At 35.8% G+C, this 20942-nt stretch overlaps 1 pseudogene; it reads left to right on the forward strand.

The window, feature by feature from the left end:
• The first annotated feature begins 3183 nt into the window (after positions 1 to 3183).
• Positions 3184 to 11389, forward strand: LOC127881837 (sodium- and chloride-dependent neutral and basic amino acid transporter B(0+)-like; annotated as a pseudogene).
• Positions 11390 to 20942: the final 9553 nt, after the last annotated feature.

Genomic DNA, 20942 nt, shown 5'->3' on the forward strand with positions numbered 1-20942 from the left:
CGAATATTGCTGTTCTCGAAACTAGTATATTTAAATGAATGAACCGAGCTCTGCGAAAAATTGAGGTTTAATGCATGCGCGGAAAGTTTCGTCCCACACTTTCCGCCTAAACTCGATTTTTGCAAAGAAGAGACTTTCTTTAAACAAAAACGATATCATAAAAACGGTAAGTTTAGTCCATGATTACCCTGTGCCGAATGCACAGTCTTATCTGGGATGACATTGTACGCACATACATTAACCCCATCTTCACAGAGCGATGCTCATATATTTGTATTATCGTTTATTCTAGCTGCCTTTGTCATTGCCTACATAATCCTGCAGATTCTGATAGGCAAGCCTATGTTCATGATGGAACTTATAATTAGCCAGTACTCTGGAAGAGGTCCCACAGGTATATGGGCAATGAACCCCAGTGCGAAAGGTAATTCTCGCACTATCCATATACCTTAATTTCGTTAATCAACGATGTTTATTATGTTGTTGTTTCGTTTATAAGTACCGAAATATAATGAGTTATTCTCATTCATCGTGATCCTGACATTGTTTTTTCTCCAAGCATTGTTAAGACTTCGTGAAATAAACATTTTATATTATATATTTATATGGGTATATTAATATTCATTCATGAAAACGATAAATAACTCTCAATACGATATTTAAATAAGTTTGCATAATAATTTACATTATGACATTTGTTTCAATAATATATTTTACCAATATAACATGCTGTTGAACATTCATTATAAACAGTCGATACACACAAGTAATGCATTGACATGGATGGTATGTTTATCAACATGAATTACAAACAGGCGATACACACAAGTAATGCATTGACGTAGCAGGTCTGTTTATCAACATTGAATTTTATCTTAATACTGGCCAATATATAGAGAATACATGCTTGGTGCCGAGATGGAGAAAGTTTATCCGGTCAGGCTTAGAAAAAGAAAATAGGGCGAGCTTTAGCGAGCCCTTTTTTCTGATTTGGGCTGAACCAGATAAGCTGTATCCATCTCGGCACCAACCATGTATTCTATTTATCCTGCTTCATGCCCTTTACACATTTTATCAAAGACAAATGATAAATTTACATAACAATATAATTATTCTTGTCGAGCCTTCTACATGTACACAACATTCCAGACGACCGAACAACTACCGATTGTGTCACGTAAAAAATAGTTCCACTTTAAACTGTTCCTTTTAATACTTCCCTATTAAAATATGAGAAGAAATAAAAAACGAATCGAGAATGTGATATTTTTCTTGGTAATTAATGAAACAAAATACAGCAGCAAAACAAAAACTAAATTGTATTTGCCTTAATGACAACATTTAATTCATTGCTTATAACAATAAACTTACAACGATATACACATCAATTATCTGTTCTTCCATCCCTTTTTCGAAATCCATTTTTCATTTTTTTTCATCCCTATTATCGAAATGTATTTTAAACCTCACTATTTTTTGATAGCGTTTGTATCGAATGCTAACCACTCTGGCCCAAAATCCGATTTACGAAATCGTTATCCTTCCGTAGCGAATTATTTTTATCCTATCGAAGTTAACAATTATGAATGACAAACACACAATCCGAAATACGTTTTATGATTCGTTCGATGCTTTAAAAATATGTAAAAAAAATACTTTTAAAACACCACGTCAACAGTGTTGTCCCTAAAATCCTGAGAGAAACTAGATAGTATGTTTCGTCTGAGAAATGACGTCACACTAGATACGTCATAAATTGCGTAATCAAGTTAATGAAAATATTAAAATTTATGAATACGGAAAGCTGCTTCGGTAATATATTTTAATGAAGAAAAAAGGATGATATATAATACAACGATAACATTCATGATTTGTCCCAATAAATTTCAAAGGTCAAAATTAGAACATGTTAATCGTCACAGCGTGCATAGGAATACACTACTTCCTGTTGACCGGATATAGGAAAATGTATTCGACCCTGCTTTATTTGGTCAATGTTTGCAACAGAAGCAGGATAAAATTGTTCATACTAGATGCAAATTTGTTCATGTTTACTAAAACTCATACTTATGCTGTTGCAGGTATTGGTATCTCCATGGGCCTTATATCACTGGTCGCTTCAATCTACTACCACGTGATCATAGCATATGTACTATATTACTTATTTGCCTCAATGCAAAAGGTTTTACCATGGACAACATGCAAAGATGTAAGTGTATTAGAAATATGTGAAAAGTATCAATATAATAATGTATGCAGTTTTTACACAATTCATTATCATACAAGTTATCACTCTGCTGCCACAATAACTATCATTCCGTGTTATTGCTCTTTTATTGGGCGTACCAGCTATACCGCCTTATTTTTGCAGGATCATTTTGAACAGCGCTTATATATCTCTTCCAGGAATGGCTTGACTATGGTTGCGTCGAAAAGAGTACCCGTAAACTTGAAACATGTACCAGAAATGCAACCCTTGATCAAGGTGTTAAATGTCTGCGTATTTTAACAAACTACACTTTTAATGAGGGTCTTTCAGTCAATTGCACCAACACAACCAACACGGCAGTCGCTGAATTATATTTCTAGTCAGTACATCTGCACCCATGTTGCTGTGTGGATGGCTGTACTAATAAGGAAATGAAGCAAATCTGCAATGTTAAAATAATATGTGATAGATTCGTAAACACGTATTCGTGTGTGTTTTCAAAACAAACTTAAAAACATATTGCATGTAATATATAGCATGGTCGAAAAAAAACATAAGCAATACGAAATAGTTATATGCTTGAAAAACACTATTCATGGTAATGAATGAAGCATGAATTAAGCATATTTGTCAGTCATAAATAAAGTCTTAAGTCTTAAATACAGTTGCTGCTAAAGGTAAGATAATTTTTGGTAGATAAAAAGCATACTGATTCGAAAACTGGCTTAGCGACCAGTCTTATTGTGCGAACACACCGCCAAACACTTTAAAGAACCGTATTATTATTCAATATGTCTTTCATATTTATCCTTAAATCAAATAAATATTAATAAATAAATATTAATAAGTACACAAGCACCAACATTGAACCATATTTTAACTTGCTTTCCTTTATACATAACAGTGTAACTTTCACAAATTATTATACGAACTACTGACTTTTTCCAGCAAGACAGTACTTCAAAATGCCCGAATATGTATCCATCAGACATGGGAGCCCCAATCTGGCAACTGGCCCTTTGTCTCCTCCTTGCCTAGATTATTGTAGTTGTGTGCCTAATTAAAGGTATCAAGTCCTCTGGAAAGGTAATCAGGAACAACATTCATAATTCTTTGTAAAGTGGTCCGAATGTTTCGTTGAAAGCCGTCTGAAAAACAATTTACTTAACATCAAACTGCATGTCAAGCCGTATATAAGACACAAAAGCATTAAATCTAGTTTTGGTATGCACAGTTTCGGTTGTACAGTCAACATATTTTACTCTATGCCCGTTGTTGTTAAGTATAAGAACGTGTTTTATATATGGACTATATATGTGATGTATAAACTATCTTAAATGGGCTTGAAATTGTCAAGTCAATTTAGTTTTTGTTTATGAGATCCCCAGTACTAAAATATCAACCGATCAATGTTAAATACAATGTAATCACATGCTGATATGTATTATGTTCGTGTATTTTTTTGGTTCTTTTGGGTTTTTTAACTCTACTAAGAATGGTCACAAATTACTTCATCAATTATCATTGTCATTTTATATGTGCAATTTTAAAATAACCAGAAATATTATAAAGTTCGAATGTTTTAAAAGAAGTGAATACTTAAAGAAGTAAAAATCAATACCAACAAAACTCTACACCGTTAAACAAAAGTCATTCTTCACGTATGGCCACAAGCGTAGTTTACCTAAAACAATCATGTTAACTGCAAGTTTTTTCTGTTCACTTTTTTAAAATTTAATAAATCGCATCTTATAGAATGCTTAGAATTTGCTAGGCCAAATTTGCATGTGTGTGCCATTTATGATAATACACGAAGTTACGAACTGGCGTCGTCATTGACCATAACATAAATTGTTAAATATGTATTGATTTGAAAAAAAAAAACATGCGTATTTATTTCAAATTAAAGTTTAATGAATGCGCGTTACACAGAGTGTTTTTGTCAATGGAGTGTGAACATGGTAACCGCACATAAAAGGACGGTTTATGAACATGTGTACATGTTATCAGATAAAAATAAAGCTAATATTAGATAAAAGAGTAACAACCATTACGAGCGAGGAAACAATGCCACAAATGTGTATCAAATAAATTAAAACAAACGAGAATAAAACCAGTTTGACATTAGGTCTAATTGGTGTGCTACATTTCTCGTGTATACTTCATGTCATCTAGGGGTATATATTAATTAAAACATAATAACATTATGCCCGTTTAAGCTATACATTCAGGTACAGTAAAGCACGCACACCTTTTGAAAGCTTTAGTGAATTAAGTACGGCCTAATTAACGTGTGCCTCATTGTTCTCTCCGATCGTGCAATTCACTTTCTTTTCGGAGCGAGTCGCATTGCAATGAGCCACGCTCGGTGAAAAGGGGGCTTAATGCGCGTGCGTAAAATGTCGTCCCAGATTAGCATGTGCAGTCCGCACAGGCTTATCAGAGACGATTCTTTCCGCTTTTAAAGCATTTTTTTGTTTTAAGAAAGGTTCTTCACAGTGTAAATCCAGTTTAGGAGGAAAGTGTCGTCCCTGATAAGCCTGTACGGACTGCACAGGCTAATCTGGGTCGACACTTTCGCACATGAATTTAACCCTCTTTTCACGGAGCGATGCTCAAATGTTCATCAAATGCAGAATTAAAACAAGCTTTCTACATGAATGCCACGTTCAAAAACGCTTGATCATATGGTCGTATATATATTTTTTACATTCCTTAGGTTGTGTACTTCACTGCCACATTCCCGAACGTGATTCTGATCATCCTTTTGATCAGAGGATGTCTGCTTGACGGGGCCATCGACGGCATTAAATATCATCGTTGCATTAAATACTTCATCGTTCCCAAGTGGAGCAAACTAGCCTCTTTAGACGTGAGTGTGTATGCATACTAGTGTGCATCATTTCATGATTCATGTGTATATCATCGTGAACTTATGGTACAATACAATGCATCCTAAAGCTTTCCGAATCGCGGATAGTGCGAAATATCTGAACGAATTTGATGTGTGCAATTCTGTTTCAAATGTTAAATATATTATGTTATCTGATCAGGTGTGGGCGGCTGCATCGGGTCAGATGTTCTTCTCGCTATCTGTAGCATTCGGAGGTATCCTAATGTTCGGCAGCTACAACAAATTCAAGAACAACGTATATGGGTTAATGTCTATAGATACTCACTCTCATTAAAATCACATGATTTCAATAATTTATCTATGTACGTAGTGAACCAAGTGTAAATAACATTTTCAGCAGGAATAATACTTTATCATAGCTCATATTATATTATTTAAGCAAACGAATCCGCTGCCTAAAATGGCTACACAACAGCAGTAGGTACTAAACAAAAACCACGCGCGTAACAACATAAATCAACTAAAAGCATAATAAACATGGACTTGTTCACTGCTATATCGGCTACTATGGTAAGCAGATGTGTTGTGCATTATTTCTGGTCCAAGAAACTAAACGTTAAAGTCGTTCTTTTTTCAGTGATGCTTTGCTCATAAGCTCAATGGATCTTTTCACCAGTATCATTGCTGGCTTTGTTATCTTTGCTAATCTTGGTGGCATGGCCAAGCAGGTTGGAGTAGATGTGAAGGACGTGGCCAAGGGAGGATATGGTCTCGCCTTCGTGGCATACCCCGAGGCTCTCTCCAAGTTACCGCCCAATCAGTTGTGGTCCATATTGTTCTTCTTTATGCTGTTCACACTCGGTGTGGATAGTCAGGTGTGTCAAATTGAATCAACTATAACGACAGTGTTAATTTTATTTATATATTTAATATATATAGTTTAAATCTTTAAAAATATAATATTGCAGTTTACCGAAAGGCTCGCGACAACAATTTGTTGTTTCATACCTTTATTGGCTGCAGCAATTTTCACAGTTATCAATTAGTATTATTGTCTGTCTTCGGTTTTGCTTTGACTTCAATTGATAAAAACGCCGCGCTCATAAAACGTATCTTTAATTGTTTCAAAATTCCACAAAATAACGCTCAGGTATCCATGCAGTTGACAGTTTCGCACGCGGAATAAATTCGGCATTTGACAATTTCAATTGATTGTCTTTACGACAACGCGGATGAATCAATAATATAACACATATCAGCATGTAAAACATGTAAGTCGAAAGTTAAATTCAAGCTTCACTTGCTGAATAATATTATAAAGTTAATTAATTAAATTGTCATTTATTAGTTGAATTCAGATTGGCTTTGTTATTGAGCTTCCGACAGCTGTATTGACCTTCGGCCTGCGGTCTCAGGCCAATACGGTTGTATTCAGCTCAATAACAAAGCCAATATGAATTCAACTTATTAATATTATTATAGTAAATATGTATTACTTAACAGTTTAACTATTCATTAATACTGACGCCTATTGGTATCAGCGAGCAAGGTACTTTATAGTCAGTGGCTTGAACAACGCGTTCAGCAACATGTGTTTGTTTCGTTTGTATCAATATGTCCTCTAAAGTCCTTAAATACCAAGCAAAGCTATAGTTTGTGCCCACCTTGACCATCGATGTGATTATAATTACTAGCTTTTTCGAGAATAGCATTATTTCATCACTCCTTCAAAATTTAATTTTTAATTATGCCTTTTATTCTGTTAACCACTTTGCTGAAAAATACTTTATTTGATATATTGCCGTCATGAATTATAAAACTGCACAGAACGTTGCACAAACTATACAAGTTATAGCATTAATATTTATTAGTAGTATTATAAGCAGTAGTTGAAGTATAAGTAATTGAAGTAGTAGAATAAGAAGTAGTAGTATTAGTAGTAGTAGTAGTAGTAGTAGTAGTAGTAGTAGTAGTAGTAGTAGTAGTAGTAGTAGTAGTATAGTAGTGAGTAGTAGTAAGTAGTAGTAGTAGTAGTTAGTGAGTAGAAGTAGTAGTAGTAGTATTAGTAGTAGAGTAGTAGTAGTAGTAGTAGTAATATTAAGTAGTAGGTAAGTAATTAGTAAGTAGTAGTAGTATTAGTATAATTAGTCGTAGTAGTAGTAGTAGTCGTCGTAGTAGTAGTAGTAGTCGTCGTCGTCGTCGTCGTCGTAGTCGTAGTCGTCGTCGTCGTAGTCGTAGTCGTCGTCGTCGTCGTCGTCGTCGTCGTCGTAGTCGTCGTCGTCGTCGTCGTCGTCGTCGTCGTCGTCGTCGTCGTCGTCGTCGTCGTAGTCGTCGTCGTCGTCGTCGTCGTCGTCGTCGTCGTCGTCGTCTCGTCGTCGTCGTCGTCGTCGTCGTCGCCGTCGTCGTCGTCGTCGTCGTCGTCGTCGTTGTCGTAGTCGTCGTCGTCGTCGTCGTCGTCGTCGTCGTCGTCGTCGTCGTCGTCGTCGTCGTCGTCGTCGTCGTCGTCGCCGTCGTCGTCCTCGTCGTCGTCGTCGTCGTCGTCCTCGTCGTCGTCGTCGTCGTCGTCGCCGTCGTCGTCGTCGTCGCCGTCGTCGTGGTCGTCGTCGTCGTAGTCGTCGTCGTAGTCGTCGTCGTCGTCGTCGCCGCCGCCGTCGTCGCCGTAGTCGTTGTCGTTGCCGTCGTCGTCGTCGTAGTAGTAGCCGTCGTAGCCGGCCTCGTAGTTGCCGTAGTCGTGGTAGTCGTCGTCGTAGCCGAAGTGGTCGTAGTCGTAGTAGTAGTGGTCGTCCTCGTAGTCTCCGTCCTCGTCGTCGTCGTCGTCTAAGCCGTCGTAGTCGAAGTAGTATTTGTCGTCGTAGTCGTCGCCGTAGTAGTAGTAGAAGTAGTAGTAGTAGTAGTCGTCGTCGAAGTAGTTGTCGTCGTAGTAGTCGTCGTCGTAGTCGTCGTAGTAGTAGTCGTCGTCGTTGTTGTTGTAGTCGTTGTTGTTGTTGTTCTGGTCGCCGTCGCCGTCGTAGTCGTCGTCGTCGTCGTAGTAGTAGTAGTCGTCGTAGTATAAATCGTAGTAGTAGTAGTAATATTATTAATAAAAGTTGTGGTTATCGTTGTTGTTGTAGCAGAAGTAGTACAAGTAGAAGCAGTTTAAGAAGTAAAATTAGGAGGGGTAGTAGAACGATTAGTAGTTTTAACAGTAGCATTTGCAGTCGCAGTATTATTAGAAGAAGCATTAGCAAAAGAAGTAGCAGTACTTATAGTAGTAGCAGTAGCAGTAGTTGTAGTTGTAGCAACCGTTGTAATTGTAGCAGTAGCAGCATTATCAACTGTAGCATCAGCAGTATAATAGAAGCAGTTTAATCAGTAGCAGTAGTAGCAGAAGCAGCCAAAGTAGAAGTAGTTGCATTAGTGAGAATGCAGTAGCAGTAGAAGTAGCAGTAGTAGCAGAAGTTTGAGTAAGAGTGGCAGTAGAATAAATGATAACGTTTTTTAATAAAACACAATGTAAAAAAGTAGATATTGCATTGACGAATATAAACTGTTAGTCAATTTGCTTTTCCTCATCATCGAAATCTCATATAACAAATGGGGATTGACGAGGTCACAGCGTAGTCCGTTTGTCTACGACGTCGGGTATATGTTTTACACGAAACATTGTGTCAATACACTACTTAATCAGGCGAGTATCATCTTTTTTGGTATTTGTGGATTAGTGAACGGAACATTCAGTAATGGTAAGTTCTTATTTTTAATAACAAATTAATAACATAAGCGAGTAGTTGCAACCTTTACATTATTTTGGGCTAAAATCAAAATATTTTGATTTGAAGTATTGCATCAGGTGGTTATTCTGTTAACATAGCCAATTACAGTAACTAAACTTAAATGAAACTACATGTTACTTTGATACACTGTACATTAAACATTTTAAAGTACAAACAGGTTACGAACATATATTTTAATCATTCTAATGCTGTGCTTCAAAGGAAATTACAAGTCGTTTTATGTATAGGTTTTGCACAGAGTACGTATAGGTTGCGCAACGAACTACAAATATAATGTATAGGTTACTCAACGAAGTTTCATACGTATATACGTATACTGTCAGACACATGGTCATGCCTAATAATACTATTTATCCTTTATTTCTTATAACTGGGTCACACTACACATTTCTAAATACACCAGTGGCTTAACGATACATAGATCAATATGGGAATTGTAAAATTGTGTCATTAAACACAGTTGTAAACATTAATTGCTTTTGTTAAATTAAAACTTGACGTTGGGTCGATAAATCAGCGGTATATTTCATGTTTAACCGCATAAACCAGACACATGTTGGAACATAATTTGATGTAACAGACCTATGAAATGTTATTGTGTTTAAATTCAGAGTTTTGTTATTAGAAAAGAATAACCTTACCTGTTTAAAACTCATTTTTTTCATCAATCTGTACTTCGATGTCATGTGTGTTGACACAATGTTTCGTAGTAAAACATATACCCGACGTCGTAGACAACGGACTACGCTTTGATCTCGTAAGCCCCCAGTGGTCACGGATTTGACCAACCGTTCATGACAAAACACTCCTCTGTTTCCAATAAAACGAAATGACTGTTCCTTAATGTAACTAAAATAGCTGTAAAATGTTTCCGTTTCAGTTTGGTTTCTTGGAAACCACTCTTGTGTGTATCCAGGACGAATTTCCGAGACTACGGAAGTACAAGACGCACATGTGCATCGGTTTTGGTGTCGCATTGTACATAATTGCTCTTCCTTGCATCACGCCGGTAAGATTGGATGTTACAAACAAAGCAATGTGCTTGTCATTAAAGAATATACATAAAAACAAGTTCAAAAGATTTTCTTAAAAATACAATTTCTGTGACAAAATTTATTTATTTTCAATTAAACGAGTATATTGCATTCACATTTTGATCATAACACAATTACACTAGTTTAAACATATTTTTTTGTAAATCGACATGCACAAAAAGCAATATAAATTTTAAACTAACTAAAAATACACTAAAAATGGAAATCAATACGTGCCTTTGTTATCCCTTCCTCTGCTCCAAAAGTGTCATTATACTAAAAGTTGCATCGCCAGTTTTTGTAAGATTATTTATATTGTTAATACAGATTTATGCCATTCACCCAACTGACATATATATGTACTGCACAATCAATCGACAAGATAGACAAATCTATGAGTAGATCAACTGACTTCCGTTATATGCCTCAAATATTTTGTTCCGATGATTTTTTGCTTTTACAGGGTGGGGACTATGTGGTAATGTTGATGGATTTCTTCGGTACGGATTTTTCGGTACTTTTCATAGCTTTGTGTGAGAGCATCGCAATTATGTGGGTGTACGGTAAGTCTATAAATGTGTACTATAAATTATTGTCTATTGTTGCGTTTATGTTTGATAGTTATGATCTTAACAACCCGTACAAGTTACTAACGATAATGATTGGATGTTTAATATCTTAATTACTCACCGGTATACGACAAAACGCCTTTAATAATCGATCATTTAAACAAGGTATGCTTAGTGTGAGCATTTGCTGTAACGTTATAGTAATATATTGTAAAGATTGTTTCAATTATTATCCTATATATCCATTGCTATATTTAAGGAGTCAAACGGTTTCTGAAGGATTGCGAATACATGCTTGGACATGCGCCACGACCGATGTACTTCTGGGCTTATTGTTGGTCCGTGTGTGCTCCTTTCATGATTGGGGTATAAACAATTAATTTATACGACACATTTTTGTATTTCAGTGCTTATTGATCTGTCAGCATCAGACCCATTGTAAAGTATCATGAATACTTAATTTTTTAAACTCTCTCAAGCCACAGTATTAAATGTGTCAAATTGTGTGGTTATTTTATTTGTGCGTTTTTCAGGCACTCTTTCTCTACCGAATGATTCAATTCAAGCCCCCGGAAATAACCAAAGGTGTTCCGTATCCACGGTTTGCCCAGGTAATAGGATTTTCCCTCACCGCATGTGTACTGATTCCGATACCCCTGGTATTCCTGTACAAATTATTTACGGCCAAAGGGAACGTGTTCGAACGTCTACGAACTATAACCACCCCTGATGCAAATTGGGGACCAAACGATGGTAGTGTGAAACACCATCTTGCTTACAATTCTGACATGGTCGCAAAATATGGCATTGACAATCCTGAAGTCGTTGCTTATGGAGACGTGTATACAAATATGTAATTTGTTGTTTTTTATAACCATTACACTTTTCTTAACAATATCAACCTCGTCTGATATTACATGATACGAAAAGTCACTTACCATATATGTTCTATTCAGTACGTATTATGAAACATTACTTCATGTCTTATCACAGTGTATATTTGCGTATTTATTTTTCTATTTCAAATCTTAAAATAAATATATGTAATTGTAGTGTCCTGAAATAAAAGTAATTGGAATTGAATGTACATGTGTATAAGGTTCTTTCAAGTAATGGCGCATAAAGCCCATATGGGGGTTGGAACTAATCTCAGTGTATTATATTTGAACCGAGGATTCAAAAAATAAAGTGATGTTATAGGCAAACGATTTCCGAAGCATACTGCAGACATTTGTGTTGTAACCATTAAGCTAAGGTCAGTGTCGCCTGCGTTGGATAAAATTTGAATAAAAGGTTATATAGGTCATGTGTTGTATTAAAAATTTGCTAGGCTAAGATTCGATGCGTTGATAACAAACTATTGCCCTATTATGGGCAACATATATAGATTACTTAATAGTTGGGTATGCACCAGAGCCACATTATATCATCTTTATAATGCAGATTGAATTAAAGTAAGTTTACAATGCAAGTAAATCTGTTCTTGTGTACAAGAAGCTAGAAAGTAACAGTATGTAGAGCAAACACTAGATCATCATAATTTTCTACAGTTTGGGAAAATGTGGGTAAAGAATTAAGTATGTCAGGAATAAGTTGAGTCGGTCCTGACGACCAAGAAGTACTGGTAACTCTGAATGGGAAACACATTCTGATTGTTTTATTTCTCTTGACCGTGTGATAGATACAAATCTCTTTGTCTGTAATCATCACCATAATCATAATCCTCGTATCAGTTTCACCATCGTCCTCCTCCTCATCCACACCCTGATAATGAAACTGTCAAAACTAGGTTTTACAACCAATGTTCCGTCCGTTTTATTATTAATCTGTACTACTAAAACGCACTTATGATTTTACCCCAAACGCAAATGCACCGAAGTTAAAATGACATACCGCAAAATGTAAACGTATTGTTGGGTATGACAATTTTACTGATATATTTAAATAGCATCGGTTACTCCTCGCTGATACGAGTCAGTAGTAGACTATGTAAAGGGATCTTAATTCTTCGCTTTAAAAGAGCCAACAACAGGGTTCATCGAAAACAGAGGTGACAATATCGATGTATTTTTTATGAACATTTTCTGCAGCAATAGGCAACCACAAACTGTGACTCATTATCATATTTATATAACTATTAAATGATTTTATACATATTCCGAATATGCTATTTAAGTAGTAAGATACTGTGTCGATTAAAGACCGAATAGCTAAAGGGCGTTTCTGCCCATCGAGGACCCTTTTTTTCTAAAGCGTTTTATCACACCAGTAATTGATAATGTCCATGTATGCACTTTGCTAATGAGTTGATATTAATTAATAGACGTGTATATATCTTTATTGCTTTTATTCCAGATCAGACAATGTGAATTTTTATGCACTTTTCTTTGCCTCGCGCAAAGTTAAACTAAAAGTGGAGCAGCAGAGGTTGACGCGTATCCCCACGCCGCATAGATGTTATTTTAAAAGGCAATTTTGGGTGGGCAAGGCTTATGTTGGTGGGGCCCCGGGTAGGGTAATGTGGACATGTATGGTCGAGATAGACCGTGTTGTCATAAGAGATGTTCATATTTATTTGAAGTCAATTTGTGAATAAATGAAGAAGTTATTTTTAAATTAAAATTTGGGTGGGTGTGGTCAATGTGTGCGGGGCGACCCAGGGTTGGTAATGGGGCCATGTATAGTTGAGATTGACCGTATTGTTATAACAGAAGTTCAGTATCAATTAGAAGTGAATCGGGGTAGAAATGAAGAAGTTATAGTAAAAGGCAATTTTGGGTGGTTGTGGCCTATGTAGGCGGGGCCCTGGGGTGGGTAATGTGGACATGGATGGTCGATATAGACCGTGTTGTCATAAGAGATGTTGAGTATTAATTTGAAGTAAATTTGTGAATAAATAAAGAAGTTATGTTAATACTAAATTTTGGGTCTGATTGGTCTATGTTGGCCGGGCGCCCCAGGGTTGGTAATGGGGCCATTCATAGCTGAGATTGACCGTATTGCCATAAGAGATGTTCAGTTTCAATTTGAAGTAAATCGGTGTCGAAATGAAGAAGTTAACGTAAAATAACCTAAAAATGAGTGAAAATCTCTGACCCGGCCCAATTCCAACCCCGATAACTTTTGACCCAGGGGTCAGATCAAAATTCCAAATAGTGCACTATCGCACATATGCTCATAGCTACCATGGTTTTAAGTTTCAAGTTTCTAATTCTAATAGTGTAGGAGGAGATAGTTGCCAGGACGAACGGACGGACGGACAGACGGCGGAGATAACCACATAATCCCCCGCTCCAATTCGGAGCGTGGAAATAATCAATGACAAATGAGAATCAAAGTACTGACAGAACTGTGTGACGATGCTTTTGATGAGGATGGATATACAAGCATTAATTCAAGTTTATCTATATCACCACAATTCTGTATGTGGGTACGAACATTTTGGGTACGAAAAAAGAATTGGGTACGAAATATTCGGCTCGAAAAAAAAATATGGCCCAAAAAAAGTTTGTGTACGAAAAAAAATTTGGGTACGAAACAAATTTAGGTAAGAAAAAAAATTGGGTATGAAAAAAAAATGGGTAATACGAAAAAATGGGTAGGAAAAAAATGTGGGTACAAAAAAATGTGGGTACGAAAAAAAATTGGGTACGAAAACAAATTGGGTACGAACAAAAAATTAAGTACGAAAAAAAATGTGGGTACGAAAAAAAAGTTGGGAACGAAACAAAATTGGGTGCGAAAAAAAATTGGGTACAAAAAAAAATTGGTTACGAAACAAATTTGGGTATAAAACCAAAATTGGGTACGAAAAAAATTGGGAACGAAAAAAAATTTGAGTACGAAAAAAATGGGTACGAAAAAAAATGTGGGTGTACGGGGAAATTGGGGTACGAAAAAAAAATTGGATACGTAATAAATTTGGGTACGAAATAAAATTTAAGGTACAAAAAAAAATTGGGTACGAAAACAAAATTGGGTACACAAAATTTTGGATACGAAAACAAATGTGGGGGTACGGGGTAGTAATACCCGTCGACCTCTCGATTAACTTGAAAGAGGACGAGAACCAAGGTGGGTAATGTGGACATGGATGGTCGAGATAGACCGTGTTGTCATACGAGATGTGCAGTATTAATTTGAAGTCAATTGGTGAATAAATGAAGAAGTTATGTTAAAACAAAATTTTGGTTGAGCGTGGTCGGGCACTATCTCCTTCCACTCTATTAGCACTAGTACCTTAAAACTTACACACATGGTAGTTATCAGCATATGTGCGACGGTGCATTATTTGAAATTTTGATCTGACCTTTGGGTCAAAGGTTATTATCATGTGCGTCGCATGTTGTTAGTAAAATGAGTTTTTTTACCCATTTTACCCATTTATTTACCCATAACTTTTGACCCAGAGGTAAGATCTAAATTTCAAAAAGCTCACATATGCTCATAGCTACCATGTGTGTACGTTTCAAGGTTCTAGTGCTAGGAAGAGACAGTGGCCAGGACAGAAGGACAAACAGCGGAGATCAAACAATATCCCCACGCTTTTAAAAGGGTTTGGATAATTACATATCTTATTTGGTAAAGAGGTCGTTCATTTAGTCCAGAAAATAAATGAATACAATATTCCTATTGTGCTATTCATTTCGTAAAATTCACTGGAACACCATACTTACTGTAATCGTCACCTGATAAAAACACAAATCTGGCCCGCATATAATCAAAGTTATATGACTACTTGAGAAATCTACGCCTGTGTAAAACTAAAATATATTCGCAAGTATACACGATAAAATCTAAATATTATCATGTTATCATATCCAATAACAACATATGCAGTTTGTTTAATGTCCATGACAGTATAAGACGGTTTTGCTTTAATATACATACAGAGTCACATACAAAATAAACCTTTAATGAGTCTGCATCTACAGAACGAACAATATTACAAGAAGCACAAACTGTGTTCAATATCAAACAACGATGATAATGTGTATCGTACAGTAACTTACGATTCCATAACAAGACACTAATAGTGAACTTGTGTTGGCATGATACGTTTGCGTCTTTATTTGGAATAATTAAGAAACCCCAATTCCATCAAACATTTTGTATCTATGACCATTACAAAATTTAACATTGTAATCGGGTATCATATATTACATTTCGATTTATTAAAGAAATGTGTATAAATGCGCATCTGTCTAGAAATGTACATATTCAGCAAACATAATAACTGAAATCAATATGTTATTGTTGTTGTTGTTGTTTTGTGCATGATGTTTGACATGCTTCTAAAATGTTAACATTGTCTGTATTATCGATTAATTCAAAGCTAGTATTATTTATAAATATATGCGATCGATAAAGAGTATCTGTTTCGTGTAAAAATTAATTATAAACACGTTAAAGTTCTGCTTTTAATACAAAGCAACATAAGAGATATAAATGACTATAAAAAAAACATTCCACATTCTCTACACCACTCAATATCTTTGTATTTAAATATCATTTATATTTACCACTGGCCATGTGTTTTTTTTTATAAATAAGGAAATGATTAGTATGTAAAGAAATTAGTAAAATATTTAAATATCAGAAACACTATGCAATAATCATGAGAAAAATACTCAATACATTATATCCCAAGTAAAGAGCACATCTCGCTTCTGAAAAGTTTAACTAAACAGCTAATGAGGATATATTGAAAGCCAAATAAATATTTCACACTTGAATCAGACAAGTTTAATTGTTTTTCACACTTTTCCGTTTGTACAAATTACAGTATGAGGATGTTTAAGTTTAAAAGCTCTGATGCGAAGGAATGCACATGTAAAACCTAACTGTACGTATGGTTACTAACTGCTATTATAAGTCCATGATTTGTGTTTGTTTTTTTGGTGAAGTTGAAGTTTTCGTTCATATGTTCTCGACTTAATAGTGGAATCTGTTTACTAAAACAAGCATCATAACTCAGGTTGTGTCGGATATCCATACCATAAGATGGTGATTCACAAGCTGAAAAGCAGTTGGTTTTCACATTTTGCCGTATCTCCAGTTGTGTAAATCTACGCGAAATCTGCGCAAATTCACATGCTGCTTACTATGCAAGTAACGTAGATGCAATACTTATTTGTTGCATTTGTCATAATTTAAAATTGTCCTTTTTGCGTAAAACGGATCCATAATTCCCTGTCTAACGTTAAGGCGGGCAAGTTCATATGCTGCTTAATATACTTGCAAAGTTGCATCCCTCTAGTACCTATATTTGTTTAATGTGCGCTCGTTACAAAACTTCTGGTCGGAAGGATAAGGGAGAATCTAAATGCCATCTTCCCCACAAAGTGGAGGCATAACATGGCTTAAGTTTGTCACTATTGGTCCTGATTGAGTTTTATGGCGAGGTATAGGATGGCTGTTATGGATGATATAGAATGTATTATGTTGATCAGCTATGCATAAAATAGCATTGCAAAACGATTTGGACTTCATATTTGGACTAAAATTACACATAAATAATGTGTGTACGATGTGTGTGTACATTATGTGTGTATGGGACGTTGCATACTTTTTTTCCATTAATAAAAGAGATCGTAAAAGGTACCCCAAACGGCATGCGATAGCATAACGAAAATAATATGAGCGCAATTTACATGGAAAGGTTTCTTGAGTGGTATCTCATAGTTTAAATAAGAAAATGAATTATTTACGAGAAATATTGCAATGCCACGATACTGAATTTTGAGAGCTCCTAATCTAGCTATGCCCGCTAGCTTCCTGCACACAAAATTCCATCGCAATAACTCCATCAAAACTCAAGTTATTGAACAACAGTTACAGAATAACAGTTAATTTGCATTGAGGACAATGAGGTGCAATGTGAGGCTAGATATGCGTCCTTTTTATTTAGAAACTTGTGTCGAATAGAATTCCAAACAAAGTATACTAAGGTTAGTTTCGTTGTTGTTGTCTTGTAGAGTCTCCTGCATTATCTTTTGAAAGAAAAGGATACACAGTATTGGTGAGAGCAGACATCCCTGACGGACGCCCACTGATGTTTTGAATAAGATTCCCTTTTTTCATTGAGAAGTACTGCGCTTTTTCTTTTCCAAAGAGTTCTTGGAGACTTCTATCCGCCCTTCGTTAATGTTGAATCCTCTCATATAGTGCCACATGTCATCATATTAAAAGCTTTCTTAATGGCAATGAAGTTGTGAAAAAGGTCACGTCGGTGTTGAAGATGTTTCTCAATGGTGACTATGCAGTTGAAGATATGTTCAACTTTGCTCCGCCCAGCTCTGAACCCAGTCTGCTCTTCGGCCAGCAGTTCATCGGCCTTACAGTTCAATCGATTGCGGATGATGCGTAGCATGAATTCGCGTGGGTGACTGATAAGGCTTATCGTGCGGTAATTGTCACACAGGTTGAGGTTAACCTTTTTCGGTAGAACGGTGACCAGAGACTGGGCCCGTTCTTTTAGCCACTTCTTCTCCTTTCAGATATTTTGGCATAGTGCAGTCATTGCTGCAATCGTTGCCTCTACTCCGTGCTAAATCAGCTCGGAATTGACGTTGCCCAATCCAGATTTTCCTCCCAAAAGACTATGCACTGCCTCCTCACCTCTGCTTTAGAATGGACGGACTTCCGTCGTCCTCTTTTGATCTGGGATCATTCTGAAGGAGACTGGGGTCTGGTTGAAACGGGTAGTTATAGACGTTGCTGCAGTATTCAGTTCACCGGTGTAGGATTTCGGAACGCTCGGGCAGGAGATTTCAGTCAGCGACTACTATAAGACTGGCTGACTGGTCTTTGTGAGGGTCTTGGGGGGATCTGTATGCCTTCTTCATGCTGCCTGTGGCCGTTGACATATTGATCCTCAATCCACTAAAGATGCACTTGCTTTTTAATTTCAGATTGATTGTGGTGAGCACTAAGTCATGGTCACTCTATTAAGCCAAATCTACTGTCCTTGACCAGTCTTGGTAAGCGTGTGGTCCAACCTTGGCGTTCCAGTCACCTTTCACAATGAGGATGTCTTTCTTAGGGACCTTGACTATGATACGTAAATCTAAGATTCACAAAGAAAAAAGTGTTTTTAACGTCTAATATCAGTTTGTGTAAGTGATTTAGTAGTGCGGTAAGAAAGAAAGCTGTGTATTTTAATGACATGGGCAACTTGTTACGAAACCATGCTCGTTGTAACCAAACACTTTTTTCTACTGTTACAAGAGTTTTATTGAAAGAGACGTAAGGTTATAAAATACACATTGAAACGAAAAATTCACTAATTTATCTTGATGATATAAATATTTTGGTTAGCCTACATTCAGTGACATGGGGACTAAGAAGAGCAAAACATTGCAATAAAATGAAACGAAAACTAGTTTTTGCATATGTTTTAAAGATTTATTACCGAAGCCCGGCGGTTTTCAGTGAAATGCATGAACAGTTCACGGTTTGCAGCAAAAAAACGCAAATCTCGCTTATTTATCGTGATGATTCAACTATTTTGGTTAGCCTACATTCGGTGACATGGGGACCTGAGAAGAGCAAAACATTGCAATAAAATGAAACGAAATCTAGTTTTTGCATATGTTTTAAAGATTTATTACCAAAGCCCCGCGATATTCAGTGTAATGCATGAACAGTTCACGGCTTGCAGCAATAAAACGCAAATCTCGCTCATTCATCGTGATGATATAACTATTTTGGTTAGCGATTCAGCGACACGTGGACCTATGAAGGGTACAACGTAGCAATAAAACGAACGGAAACATACTCGTTTTACATAATTTCGAAAAATGTATTATCTAATCCCGAGTATATACACTTTTTAGAAATAAAAGTGCGCGTTTTGAAACACACCGTTTTGTAAACTAGATTCTATATTTGTTATATGAAAATGTAAAAACAAAACAAAATAATGCTTGTGAACAAAAGCATTTGAATTGAACATAAAATTAAGTTCATTTTGTACTAAAGTAGTTAATAGGCATTTAGTGTTGTTGCATTGAAGAATTACATTTTTTGGGGACTTAAAATGATTAATAAATTCGTTGCAAGTAACCGAATTAATATACGTTCCATCACTAAAACTATGTTTTATTTAATCTGCATTTACTTCTTGAATGCTTATACGTATACGTATCGTTTTATACATTTGGCTACTGTACCGTATATACACCGATGAGTGCATTAACAAGAAAATCGTTCAAGCTTCGCAAATACTGATTTTTGCACATGATTGTTTTCCCTTAAATCTTAAATGCAGTCTAACATAGCCGCATACGACATACGACAGCTCGAAAAAGTTGTTAAATAGACGTGGCTTGTTTCATAACAACTTTTTGAGAGTTGTGTAACAAAATCTAGAACAGTAAAAAGTATAGGCCTTTAATAAATGTTCTAAACATATAACGTTTTTTTTAGCCTACTTTAGAGACATGCTATTTCACGGGGTCTTGCATGTGATAAAACATCGCAATCAAAATAAAACATGCTTTATGTCACAAGATTGATGATTGAATCCCACATATGTAAAGTTTTCAGCAATAAAAGTTAATGTATTTCACCACTAAAACGAAATGAATCCTACATTTTGTTAACCCTGGGAACATAAAGATTTAATCACGAAAAGTTCAAGCTTTGCAACAGTCAGTTCGTTTCAGTCGTTTCAATATACTTAGTTTGTCATTTGAAAACAAATGAACTTTCAAATTGATTGTATTTACTTTGTATTAATGATTAACCGGTTTATCTCGTTTTGTAGACTGCCTTCTTTTGTAACTTTTAAATAGCTCATGCTTTAAAACAATAAATAGAAAAACACAAAGGTTTTATTTATTGAAACGCAAACTAACGTTCATGCATTTTACCGTGTTAACGTAACGAACAATATTAACGTTCGTGAATTACAATCTAGAAGTTAAGTTTCAGAACAAATGGTACCTTAACATCGACGAAATCAATTTGTATACAAGTGCAAATACTGTTTGTACAGTCGATAAGTATTTCATGTAAACTCGAGGTCAATGCTTATAATGCATACTGTTAAGGTCAGATTTTAATAACATGTGATTAGTTTTTTATTGATTAACTGTCCTAAACTAATCCATTTATCAATAGTATGTAATCTTTGCAAATAGTAAAGCCAGGTATACGTTCACATTGTTTTTATTTTGTTTTCAACTCAATACATTGTCTGGAGCTATGCTTAAAACTCGGGCCATACGCTACACTCTTCTTAATGTTTCAAACCATAGAAGTACTTCTGGGTGTCATTGTTCTTTTTGTACATATTGCATAACTATGAATTGATAGTAAATCGACGATTGGTCTCTCTCCTTATACCATCCCGTCTGCCAATTGTCATCTTGTTCATTGATGGAAGCTGTTATCAAAGCAATGACTTATAATGGAAACTAAAACTGCATTTTGTACTTGTACTTATAACTTTTTTGGAAGAATCTTTGCATAAAATAGAATATTCGAATATGAATTTTG

This window comes from Dreissena polymorpha, chromosome 5 (assembly GCF_020536995.1).
Source record: "Dreissena polymorpha isolate Duluth1 chromosome 5, UMN_Dpol_1.0, whole genome shotgun sequence".
Lineage (NCBI taxonomy): Eukaryota > Metazoa > Mollusca > Bivalvia > Myida > Dreissenidae > Dreissena > Dreissena polymorpha.